The sequence below is a fragment of the Lonchura striata genome, chromosome 2, assembly GCF_046129695.1.
Source record: "Lonchura striata isolate bLonStr1 chromosome 2, bLonStr1.mat, whole genome shotgun sequence".
Classification (NCBI taxonomy): domain Eukaryota; kingdom Metazoa; phylum Chordata; class Aves; order Passeriformes; family Estrildidae; genus Lonchura; species Lonchura striata.
The window spans coordinates 107,778,648-107,792,794 of record NC_134604.1 but is presented as its reverse complement, the minus strand read 5'-3'; positions in this window follow the sequence as shown (position 1 = coordinate 107,792,794).

The window sequence follows — 14,147 nt, the reverse complement described above, 5'->3', positions numbered from 1 at the left end:
TGGGATTTGACACTCTCCAACACTGTATTAACATATCTCTCTCTAATTTGATTCAAGAACATGTTTTAATTGAAGGAACTGGGACCTAAAAATATTCCTTTGGGCTCCTGTATTTCAAATGTGCATTGCTGTACCACTGTTACCTCTCTAACATAAGAAAAAAAAAAAAGCTTCCCTTGTGTCCTGGGGTGATTTTATGATGCTGTATTGTATTTGTATCCCCATCCATCTTTTTAGCCCAGAAGTTCTGCATCCTTAAACCTAGATCTGGGAGCAAAGGTGGGGAGAAGAAGGAGTGATGCAATGTCTGAGGTGGTTGTATTCAAAAATATAGAGATAAGAGCTTCAGCTGTCTCTTGGTGCATGCTGTCTGCAGCATGGGCAGGGAGCAGGAGTGAGCTCTCCTTTGCTTTGAGCTCATTTTTTTAGCTAGCTGAGGCAGAGAAGTTCCCCAGACTGTGGCTTTTCTTTTTCTTGGAACTGATCAGTCTTGCTCTGGACTGAAATCCCAGAAAAACACTGGGATCTCATGCCTGTGGCCACCAGGGCCCAGGATGTGGCATTTTCCAGCACAGCAGGGACTGATAAGAGACTGAGAGAGCCAAGCTACACCCCATGAAAAGGACTGTCTCTCTGAATTTGCCATCTCTTCAGAACAACAATTGTTTAATACTATTCATTTTTATGTTTGTGAGTACTTTGCTTAAACAGTTTTTTCCACTTTTCTCAAAGGAGGTTTATCTCCCAAACAGGTGGGTAAAAGGGCCACTGAATCCTGTCCTTTAAGGAGACATCGCTTTGGAAGTTCCCTTCCAAAGTTGTCCCAAACCAGGACACCTTGTCTTCAAATTTTTATCTTTAGAATGTGAGTTTTATTATTCACCTAATCCCTTTTATTCTAGAACAGTGCAGCAACCCTTAATGGTAAATGAATCAATAAAGGTTTAGAAGTAGCATCTTTTGTTTGTTTGGAGAACTTAGTTCTAACTCTACAAAGTCCAAGAGATCAGGATGTCCAAGACCAAACACAGGTAACAATATTTACAAATACTCAAAAATTCAAGTGATAAGCCATTAAAAATTATTGAGGTCTCCTTGTCACAAACTGCTTACTACCATTATTTCCCCACAATTACCTCCCATTTATTGCAGTTACTTTCAGCAAATCTTTTTCTTTCCATCTCTGCAGTTCAGTGTAAAACAGAATTTATCATTATCGCCATCACATGCTAAAAAATCCCATTTAAATGTGCATGTAGGGCAACCTTTTGTGCTGCTAGAGCAGTCATTTACACTTGTAATCATACATCAAATAATAACTTCAAATAGCTATTCCCTATGAAAAGTAATGGAAAATAAGACACAAGCTTGCATTTTCAGGAACTAATGATATTAAAGTATGTTATTCTAAGATAAACTAAAAGATGTGTTTTTACTATAAATAATTACTACAGATACTGTTATTAACACTGGAAACTACTCAGCAATACCTGCAGGCTAAGACAGTATAGAATCAGAATCCCTAAATGGTTTGAGTTGGAAGGCACACATGGCCCTGTTCTAGAAATCATTTTTATACACACACTTAAGACATTGTGATCTAAAGTTGTGCCTGATTTTGAGTGGGCAGATGTTCTTGTTAAATTTTATTCATAAGTGGGGATATTTGTGTGTATATGTATCTGTGTGTTTATATCTGCCTACAGATTGAACATATGGATTTGCAGGGAGTTAAGACACAGTACAAACTAAGAGCACATCAAGTCATTGATAGTGAAAAGCTATTTCTGGTTTTTGACTTAATATATCACCTGGAGAGCTGCTCCATTTCCTCAGCTCTGCCAGAACCTGGACACCACTGGCAAGAGGGTTTCCCTGTTCTAAGGTGATGCTTCTCCAAGGGTTTTGCTTCTGAGCCTGATATCATAACCTGTGATTACTCAGTTATTTTGGGGAGGACTCCAGAGCTGAAGGGCACCACAAAGGGCAGGAATAATCTTTTTTGTGTGTTTAATCTTTACCAAGTCAAACTTTCTAAATGAAGGGAATGCACATAAGTCCTATTGGTCTTGGTGTCCTCTTTGTCTCCATTTGCCTCTGCACATATTGACCCAGTGCAATGACAGATTAATGGGGACATTAAATGAGGTATTAAATTTAATCTTCTTTACTTGATGTAGCTAAAGTTCCTTTTCCAAATTGCCTGTCTTTAATTTTTTCTTCATGATTGTCATTTTTCATTCACTGATTTTATTCATGCTAGACTAGGCCAATGACCTAAAACTGCCAACTGAGGAGGGAAATGCTAATCACATATCTTCAGTTGAGAGCATCGGTGTAAATGTTTCCCATGCATTATTTACATTAATTATTTTCTGTCTCAGGGCTCCTCCTGGCTCCTCCTAAAACAGTTCAAACATGACTAACAAAATGGCTAATTTTGGTTGTATATATTCAAGGCAGTCCTTCCAATTGACAAAGTCAATCTATAATTGTTTAATCCAGGATGTCTTAGAAAACTTCTAAACTTAGGAGGTCACTTCATTACTAAAAAGACATATTAGTAATTTCAGAGATTTCTCTCAAGATGTTTTGTAGTCTTTATATTTCTTGTAGTGTATTAATGGGGTGTGGTGTTTACTCTTCAGGTAGGAAGATTATTAAAAATTTTACTGCAGTTTACACAGCCATAGTGTTGCTAAATGATGAATTTAACATGAAAAATGTGTCACCAGCAAGGAGTTATTAATAGTATTTCATTTTAGATTACATATTAGGAAGAGGTTCTTCACTGTGAGGGCAATGAGGCATTGGACAGTTTGCTTCCCTGGAAGCAAACCAAATAAGGCAGTAGTTGAAGGTTCTTTGAGAAAACACTTTAAAATAAGAAACAGTGCTTACTTTTTGTTTATTTTGAGAAATTGATATAAGTTTCAATAAAAATTTCTTATATTCCTAGAATATAATTCCTAAAATATTCCTAGAATATTTTCTCAGCCCTAGGACAAGTACCACTGTGATGACATAACTCTAATTCTATTGGATATCTTGTATCCTTGTTTCCTACTGATAGAAATGTTCACTGAAACCATTCATTTCACATGCCAAAACCCCAGAGGCTCGAGTCTGGGGTGTTCACACCACACACCATTATCATATCAGCTCTGTAACACCGACTGTGCCCTTTGCTTTCAGATGTGTTCAAATCCCAACATGGTCTTGCAAATCCTCCATGCTTCACCATAGCATGAAGCCTCATCTGCAGGATCTCAGTATGTCTGAGTCAGCAGACCCAGAATATTTTTTTTTCACACATTACAAGATGATGCCTTCGGTCTGTGATACTAGCTTTCAGTCACCTCATCTCATTTAATGTAAAAGCATAGTGCCAGAGTATTCTTTATGGAAGTGTGCAATTTATTTTAAATTAACAGCTTCTTAATAGATCTACATTTACTCTTTCAAGTACTGGTGGAGAGGAAGCAGATTGTATGCACCTAGCTGCTGAAATAAAATAAAATGGCAAATTAAATAACAAAGATGCTTCAAGGAGGATATTAAAACAGATTTTGAGAGCATCAATCATTCAGTGCTGTAAACATGAAAGGGTTTATACTTTGTGCAAAACCAGAAATTATTATGGTGCACTCACTCTGTTTATTTCTTTACTTAGCCTCATGGTACTGGTGTAAAATCCCTTTATCCTTAGTAAATTTATATATGGGAGGCCAGATGAATGTTTTGAGAAAACTCATATGTTAGTGGTGCTAGAGCTTACATCATTCTTCCTTTAGTTTAACAGAGTACTGTATAAATTTTGGTCACTTTAGTGCACCAGTGGTACCTTCTGTTTTTCAAACTTGACTGTATGTAGAAGTCACCCAGAGAAAACAATATTCTATTAAATTGAATATCCTATTCCCAGCAGCTTGACTTTGTCAGGTTTCAAACAGGTCACTTGGCAAGCACTCCCTTTTTCAGCCACATGGCAGTCAGTTTACATTTTCACTTTCCAGGCAATGTTTTTATACATGAGGTCCAGTCATGAACTGCATAAATAGTCTGTAAACAATACAAAAAAAATTAATTAAGAGCATGTACAAAGTGTAAAATCTTTAAAAACAAGAAGAGATAGAATGAATAAGGTGAATCACAGACTGAGTAGTAATCAACAGGGTCATGTTGCTTGCAAAAAACCCAAATCTTACTGTCTATAGAGTGTGTAAAGTGCAAAGAATTTCCATTTTAATAAGGCTGCAGCTGAAGTATTGTGTTTGGGTTATTTGTGACCTTTTAAATAATTCTGTACAGACAAAAAAAGTGGATCCAAGGTCCTGGAAAAAAGTTTAAAGAAAGATAGAAAGAGTTGTTAACTTAGAGGACAATGTACAAAGAAAATTGTAATAATAATCTTCAATTACATAAATCCACGGTTGTTACAAGTTCAAAGGCAACAGACTTTTCCAAAGGATAGGACAGGAACTAACAAATTTAATTTGCAGCAAAGAAGATGCAGATTAGATGACAGAAAAAAAAATGTGCTGACTATAAGGGTGAGGATAAACAGGTGACAAGGTGAGAGAGTCTACATCACTGGAGATTTTACAGAAAAGCTTAAGCAATCATCCATCAATTACCTAACATTTAGTTGGCTAAAAGTCATCTGAAGATCCTTCTGTATTTACTCAGCTTCTGATTTAGAAACGTTGGATTCAGGAAGACAGTCCAGAAAAATATATCCCACACCTCAAATTTTGTCTTCTGTGAAAACTAGGGCAAAAAAAAAATCCAAAAAAACCCACAACAAACCAGCAACACAGATTTTCTGTCTGAACAGTAGAGCAATGAGGACTGATCTATTGAGTCAGCAGTGAGTGACTTTCTCAGTCCAACTGGTCTTAAGAAAAAGAATATGCAAAATACCAATCCCAATGTTCTGATGGAGAAAAAGCCCACTCTCAAAATCAACAAAAAAAAACAACTCCACCCCCAAAACCAACCACCAGATCTTTGGAGTTAATTTTAAGATTAATTTTACTTTGAGATAAATATGTTAATCGGTAAGAACATATCCATGCAGCTTCTGGCTCCTCTTTAATAAAATTCTTCTTTTAGCTGTTATGTTAAAGAACCCTTAATCCAAAACTCCCACTGCACAGTCTCTCAAGCAGACCTTTATAATACCATCTCTGCTAGAGGAAGCTACTCTCACTTTCAGGTGAATCTTATTAAAGGGGTAGTAGGGAACCTCTTAGGTGTGAGGTATTAGCTGCTAAGCAGGTCAGTTATCCTCTTATAAAACATAAAAGTATGGTTGTGAAGATTAAAAAAAAAAATAAAGAAGTAACTTTTTTTTTTTTTTCCTAGAAGTGCTGTATGGTGTCAAGAAATGCCATCATAGGGGTGATGAAATGTCATCACAGGACTGACCTCTGCCACACAGGGATTTTCAGGCACTAACAAATACTCTGCAATCTGTTGGGATAGGCAAAATATTCCTGGTGTATATATATTTTGCACACATATTTTGGGTTTTTAGTTTTTTTTAAACTGTAGTCTTGACACATGATATAAAACAAGGTTGAGTCAACAGAAAGGTGTTTATTTTCCCACTTTGATTACATTCCCTTTGATTTCCAAATGTGCTGCCCACGTTGCCCATCTTGTAGAGATGGTGGCTCTAAAACCTGTCAGTCCTGGAGATGTCTGAGCTGTGCAGGAACTCCTGGTCTGGGATTGGCAGTGGCTCTCTGGGAAGAGGGTGTGGACAGGGAACACACTACCCCTTCTAACCTCTTTCTAGGGGGAAAAACACCCACTTTCCATCCAACAGAGTAGGGGTGCTTGTCTATAGAGTAAATTTCTGAAATCTTTTAGAGAAGGCTCACTTTTTTGGACAGACATTCTGCTGCTGACTGTGGGATTATGTGACAATCTGTAGCTGATGCTTCTGTTCTAGGCTTTTACAGACTTTTATCAGCCCAGGGCTCACCCCAAAGAAGTGCTGCACATTCCTGCTGATGGGAAAGATTTAAAACCTTTCCCACCAGGTTACTGGGTCAGGTGAGGTGGGAAATCATCCCACAGCATCTCTGGGCACCTTGGAGGCTCTGGAAAGCAGCTGCTCAAGCTGTTTGTAAAACTCTGTGAGATGGAGCCAGCTCCCAGACCTTGGTGAAACAGCTCAAGGCTGGGGAAGGGTCCTCGGGTAACTGATGGGGGGATAGGTTGGCACCTCAAAGGGAGGAATTTCTCCAAAGGGGCTGAAAGACTTGCTTGATTCTGGCATCAAGAAAGGTTCTTTCCTCATCTAGGATGACTTACTTTTCTTTAATGTTATTTAAAATAAAAACCCATTTAAAAGAGAAACTGCCAATGCTGGAACAGTTTATTTGCTTACCCAGGAGAATGTAGAGCCTATAATATGTGATTCAATGTATGCTAGAGTCCCTTTTGGTGATAGAAAAAGTGAGCTGCTTATAATATGGTTGCTTTTTCCCTATAGGTATGAGTGAATGAAATGGGAAGTCTAATGTTATCTGTGTAATGAGTCTTGTTACTCAGTTGCCTATAGATGGCAAGGCTTGGATTCATAATTACATTAAGAGCCATATCTTATGCTGATCATTAGCAAGGAAAATTTCACGCTAGAGATTCATTGTACTAAAGACCAGTTAAATTACAGTGTGAGTCTGCACATTATAGATATTATGATTCATTTCTGGCTTTAAAATACTATAGTTAGGAGAAATTATCTTGCATATTTCAGAGTAAAACCAAAGCCTGGAAGAAATCACTTAGTGTTTGTAGCATTTGACTTTTTTCACTGTAAGATGTCACTCCCAGCTCCAATTACTCTGTCAGTTTTCCAGTGACCGACACTAAAAATGTTACAGAGGTAGACTTATTAACACTTCTTTTTCACAGCAGAGCAGGAGGCCTCCTTGGTTATTCAAGCAATATAGTAATAACCACTATCAAAAGTGACATAAGGTGCCTGGAAAAGAACAAAAAATTTGAAGCACAGAAGCACAATAATCTACTCTGGTCTGCTATGCTGAACTGCTTTATTTAGCATTTCTACTCTAGCAAACTTCCAGAAGAAATAGAAAGAATGGAAGATAAGGGCTCTGAAGGAACTACATATTCAGCTCTTTCTTTTGGACATGAAATAGATTGAACAGTAGATAGGATATACTTAAGGAACCTGTCTGGCAATTATGCACTCATATGAGAGGACTGCAAATTGAGGGTCTGCCAAATAATTAGTCTTTCTTAAACATGCACCTAATTAAATTGCAAGATAAAGAAATTCTGTTTTTCTCTCTAATGTGCTATTTAAATGGTCAAGGAATAGGTCTTCAGAGAGATCCTCCTTCTGGGAAACAACCATTCCTCTTTTCCTGAGCATTACACGATAAATTTACTAATTAGTCAGGACAGATAATTGCTCTTGCTTATTTTGAGAGAGCATATTACTGGTTCTGTTTGCACGTGGTTATGGTGATGTTGTGGGGTTTTTTGACTTTTAATTTTTTTGGGTTTTTTTTTAACATTTACTGTCATAACTGTTGCCCTTTACCAGTTTTTGCCTGGGCAGTTGTTACCCTGGACACAAGCACTGCAGCAAAGGAACTGAAAACAGTCCACAGGGAATAAAGATGGTGTGGTATCCCAGATTTTTTATAAATAAGTCTAAAAGAAGTATCAAAAACCCCCATTCAATGAATGTTTCTGTGAAGCCAAAAGAATTGGCATTTCCAGAAAGAAAACTAGGAAAGAGTCTTAGCTTTGCCCCATGGAATTTGGTCTAAACACCAAAAGCAGATAAAGGCAGGGATGGAGCACTGGGCATTATGTCTCAAGATGTTGATATGGATTAAGAAAATCTTGCAGCAAAAGAGACCTGAATCTCCTTATCCCAGAAGTGGGTCAGCTTCAAACTGCCTTAAGGGAAATATAAAGCTTTATCTTTTAGAGTGTTTTAACACTCTATTATAACAATGTGGAGCAGGTTCAGACAAGCATATAAAGCAGAATTAACACTTGCTTCCTGACCCCTGTATTGATTTGTGCTCATCAAATGAACAGTCTCATTCAGATAATCATGTGGATATCATTTGTTTTGCTGTGCTTTTGTTTCTCTAATCAATATATATAAAAATTAGAGAAAAATAAAATGAGCTTTAGCATCCCTTTATTGCAAGAGAAATAAATATATCTGAAAGTTTCAGCAAAAAAACCACAAACTCTTTGAAGCCTGCTGAGTCGTAATCTTGGTACTGAATTTGTTTCCATGTAGGTATGTGGATAAAAGCCTGCTTGATTGTGATGTGTTTTATGGGAGGCACCACACTGAGAGTCAAATTTGAAGTTCATATTTATATTTCACACACTCTGTTATTTTAGGTGTAAGGTTAAATGCAGGTGTTTTCTTGAATTTCCTTTGTCCTTCTGTGTCAGTTCCTGTTTCAAAGTAAGTTGTTATAAATTAGTCAAGATTCTAGTACATATCTTCAATTGCCCTGGAAGGACAGATTTTTATTTGTTTTATTTTTTTAATTACATCAGTAAATATAATTTTGACTGCGTTTTTGGGGCATCTTGCAGCTCTCCCAGTTGGTTACACATTAGAATAAAATCCTGCCAGTAAGAATCTGTCTTGAATTATATAAAACCACAACTGAACCGTTGGCACATTTGCACTTTTTTTTTTTTTTTTTTTCTCCTAGCTGGAGAGGACAGCACTGAACATAGTTAAGTTTTAAGGAACAATTTATAGTTTCATTTTACACTGGTGCTGCCCATCCCTGAGTCATTCTGTGGGCTGATAAGCTCTTACTGGACTCATGGCTACTGAAAATCTTTAATATCATCCTTTCATCTTGAGTCAAGTCAGGTGCATGCTGCATTTCCTCAAGAAGTCTAGGTGTACATAATATTGATTTATCATTTTTTAAACAGGTTTTTATTTTCCACTTCTCCATGGTGAACTCATGCCTAAAGAAGAAACAGATGAACTGCATAAAGGCTCAGATTACTTTGTTCTTTTCTCCCTAGTAATTATTTATGAGCACACAGCTGCTATATTCTGCAAAGTTCATAGCAAAAGACATGAAAGTTAAAGGTTGGCAAATGTGAAAATGTAAAATGTTATGAGAGATTACCATTGCAAGTTAAATGTTCTGAGTTTGCCCTTCAATCTGTTTGTATTCACATTGCATGTAACTTAAAACTCATCTAATTTTTCCAGAAATTTCATTAAAATTTTAATTTAAATATATTTTCATTTAAATCTATGCAGAAATCCAGTATATCGTTCTGGCTCACTGTCATTTATTCTTTGTGTAAAAAATTAATTTTCTCAACATTTCCAATTTTATTCCTCAGTCTTGATTTTAATTACTAAAATTTTAGATCCTTTGAAGAAATTCAGTATCTCGATTACTTATTTCTCTGAACTAGCTGAATAATTCTGATACGTCACACTTTTTGGAGACAGAGGGTTAACTGCAATTTTTTGCAAAGGTTATTTCGCTAAAAGTAGGATCCAATTAACCTACATTATTAACAATTGCTTCTTGCTATTCATATAGGTTATGAATAGACTCATTAATAAACCAAATAAAACAGACTTAGGATCACCTTAACCAAATATGCTCCATAGAACTCAACTAATTGCTATTTTTTATTACACCAGTTTATAATTATTTTACAAGAACTTGGTGACTTGATAATAGTATTTAATACAGAGATACAAATGCATCTAAGGGCTCCTGTTGGTGGATTTACCTGGATTAGCTGCTCAGTTCCTGCTGTGAAGGCTCTGCAAGCGCATCACCTCCTGAAAAATGTCCATGGCTTTAAATTCTCAGTTCTGCCTTGAATGCAAAGGGCATCAGAGGTTCTTGGGAAGGGGCACAAGGAAGAGACCCAAAGGCATAAGGACACTGGCACTGCATTTTTTTTGAGACACCCACTGTGTGTGATGCTGATCCTGTTCACACAGCACTATAAATGCATGAGTTCATGCAGAATGGTGCCAGAAACACTGCTCTGCAACTCTTTAACTTTACCCAAGCAGCTCAAGGGATTTCCAAATGGTACTTTTTACTGGAATTCTTGAGATGCTGCTGAAGCTGCGCTGTTCCACTAAATTTACCCTTACATGCTCATTGTACACGTGTGGGACTACTGCCAAGTAGTTTCCAGTGGCCTGAAACTGTTGTGCAGTTGCACTCTGACAATCCCTCCTTGACCACAGTATTTGCCATGTTAAATATATTTTTATTAAAAGTGTATTCTCAGACATATGATCTAAAATGTAATTAATACTGACTTTGTGGTTTTGTGTGTGTGTTCACAGGACAAGAACTGTTTTAATCAAGTATCGTAGTTGCAAATAATATGAACTAAAGTACAATATATGCCTGTGCTAAACTGTTATCCTGACCTATGGTACTTTTTGGGGGGAAGAAGGATGAGAGTGGGGAAAAGCAGGAGAAATATCAGGATTTATCAATATTATAAAATTACATCATAGCTGTCTGATTGTTTTGCTGGTACTTGAAGTGATAGTAGTGAATAATGCAATAACATAAGTTCCTAATAAAAATGTGTTCTGCTTTTGCAAAGCTTTACTCACCCACCCCTCCAAAAAAACACACTTTTATGTGGAAATGCTTTCACAGTCCTAAAATAGGTATCCTTTCACGTCCTTCAGGAGAAGACTCTCCAGAAAAGGAGCTGCTGGATGTTCTTTCAGAGAGACAGACTAGGGCCAGCTCTACTGAATCCTGAGTTAAAGTCTAACCAGAGTAACAATGTAGTAGAGTTACAAAAGAAATAGAAGTGGAGTAATCAACTACAATGCTAACAGTGGAATTGAATATTGGTGTCTGTACCACGCATTGTGTGGTGTATTTAATAATTTGGATATTTTCACTCTTCTAGAAAATCCAATGTAAAATTTCTGTAAGTAGGCTGGTTATTAATACAATCAAACTAACATAACTGAATCAAGTGTAAGATAAATTCTTACCTGACAGTCTTTTCAGCTATAGGTACAACCCAAACTTTGTACCAGATTTGGCTGCACAGACGTGCCACCAACATCTGCAGCTGTGTCCAAATGCTTAATAAAGCAAAGTCTGAGCTTCCAGATCTTTTCCCCTCTAACACACAACAGCAACCTTAGGAATTAGATTTTTTTGTGTGTGAGATGAATGCATTAATGCAGCCTTTTCTTTGAACGGAATTAAAATTTCTTGAGACAGCTTTAACAGAATGATCCCATCTTCACATTAAAACAGAGACTGTTCCACTGATGTCATCAACAATGCCAACTAACAGAGTAATGGAGCAGGGGGTTGATACATTCCTGACCTTTCCACAGTATCTTTTAGAGCTAAAGAATCCTTTTCTTTTTCCAGCTCCTCCAATATTCTTCTTTCATTCACTCTTTAAATGCAATATATCTGACTTTCCAGTTCCATGATATACACAGAAACCAATCTAATGCTTGGGTAAATTACCAAAACTGTGTTAGTAATCTTGTTTTCCAAAGGAGTGAAAGGTAACCTGTGAAACCACAACAGTTTTAAAGGAGTGAAACAAAGCAAAAATGCCTAATGCACATCTTGGTGAGGTATCTTTTTTTCTTCTCAAATAATTTGTAAGGGACTCTTGACATAATATGTGGATGCTATCCCATGATTGCTTCTGTCAACACAAACTGCTGGTCTCTACGTCATGTTCTTTTGTTTAATTGTTAGCTGGAAAACATTAAGAGTTAAATTATGTCCTCATAAAACAATAGCATCTTGTTTATTCAACAGAAAAATGATTTATCATTCTGTCTGAATAGAAAAACTGTATCACATACAAACTCATCCAAAGTTTTTGGGGTTTTTTGGACTAGAGTACTTAGGTGTTTTCTTGCTTTTTTTTAAGGTAGTGAATTTTAATCACATGAAAATTTAAAAAAACTTATGAGAGGAATACAGACAAGGAACAGCTTGCATAACAATTTTTAATTCTAAAATAGAACATTATTTGAAAGGATAAGTAGCCTTGCACATAGAACACATATTTATTTTAACAAGTTTAAATATATTTGTTAAGTAATGTACACAGATTACTTTATAGCCAGTTAATGTTTGTTCCTTTCCAAGACAGAGAAGATAAAATTTTGTGCAATTTACTTCTGCTGTCACTGCTAGAACAAAAAAGAAAATGAAGTTGGATCTCAACAGACAACCTAATTATGTTACGATTGTCTCTTTACAAACAAAATTTTCACTTGTTTTGAAGTGCATCCAATTTAAATTCTTAATTCAGTCCTGAAAAGGAAATGTCAATACAGGAATTCCACATATGGCAGGTAAAGTTGTAGTAAAGAGAGTTAGTATAAACCTTTGATTTCTGAGTAGTTATGCTCAGTATTTAAGCCCCATCATGTCAAAATAAAGCTAGAGTGGCTCATTCCATGCTGTTGGTGGATATTGCAGAATCATTTTATAGTTCATCAGTTTGGCAAAAGCAGCAGGCTCTGCTGAAAAGAAGCCCTGAGAATGAAATAAAATAGGTCCCTTTGCTTCAGGCAGGAATGTGTTGTGAGACCATATAAAGAAATGTTCAGTGGAGTTTGCCTGCACTGGCTGGGGATCTCGGCAGCCAGGAGGAGGTGCCAGGAGCAGCTCAGCCCAGATGGACCTTCCCGAAGGTCACCTTTATCCTGCTCCCCTTCCTCCCCCTCCAAAGCTGTGTTTGGTTCTTCCTATAGCATTTATCATCTTAGTGTTTGGGCTCAGATTGCAACATCAAGAACTGTTCATTTGTGGTCCCTTGCCTATAAAGAGGGAAGATGTGAAAGTTTGGTTCTGCTCACCTTATTTAGCAGTCTGCAAAATGAGACTGAGAAGGGATTTCTTTTTTGCTCCTGAGTTAAGAGGAGGCCTGTTTAAGCCTAAAGCTGTTTGGAATAGTTTGCACACTAAAAGCATACTGATGGGCTGTGAGCACATATGCCACAACATAACAGGAGACTTCTTATTTCACAGGTGCATTTTGCATATGAAGTTTGCATAGGGGGAAAAAGAGACCAAGAAAAAGGCAAGTAATTAACTCTCTTCCCTGCTCCTTCAAAAGGCCCATTCAAGGTAACTCAGGAAGTTCATTATAAGCCTGCCTCTTCTATCCTTGTTAGAGTAGCACTTTAACTTTTCAGTAAACCAACTGAGTTTGTCCTTTGTGGCAGTAGAGCCATCTGCAGCCTTTTCTCTGCCCTCTGGTCTTTCCCCATCTTCAATAGCTCAGATACAGTCTAATTTTGTTTTTATTACTACAGGCACGACTATGATACCAAGTTTTTTCCCCTGATCTTGGGACTCGGAATTGAATAAATTTTGTTTACAATCCCTGGCAGATTATTTTAGAGTAAAGTGTTCTGGGGTGTGTCACATCTTATCTGAGGTATTGCTTGGGTCTGTCTGTGAGCTCTGGAGGACAATAGTGATTTGTCTCATTATGCTGTCAAGCATTCCTTGATATCCCTGAAAAGCAGAGGACTACAGATACAATTAAAGCATAGACCACAGCATAATTATCTGTTATTTATATATTTATTTTAAAAGCAGCTTCACAGCATGCAAACTTTGATGATACCTTGTGACATCTTGAGGTTGTCTAATTATTGTGGCACGGTGTGGTACCAGCTGTTGGCCAGGTCTCTTGGCAAGATCTGCAGCCAGCTAAGCAGTACTAAACACTGGAAATGCTGACTCCCTGAAAGACCTGGGAGGAATTTAGGCCCTTGGAATATGGCTACCAGTGCTCATACCATAATCTGTTTTTTTTTTTTCTGGTATGTGCTATTTTTCAGGCTTCCCCTTTTATTATTTCATGTAGGTCTATAATATCTAAGCAAATAGCTTTCATCTTTTCTCTTTAACCTCTTAAAAAATAAACCTCATTTTCTGTCACACCTCAGCCTTCTATTATGAAGGAATCCTCTTAAATATGTTTGAGTTCAAGATTTGTTTTGTTTGAATTTTGTACCTTAAATCCTGAGTTCAAAGATGTAACCTGCGAGCCCATTTTCATGTTTCCTGAGGCATAGAAATGATCCCCTGCTATGTATGAAACAG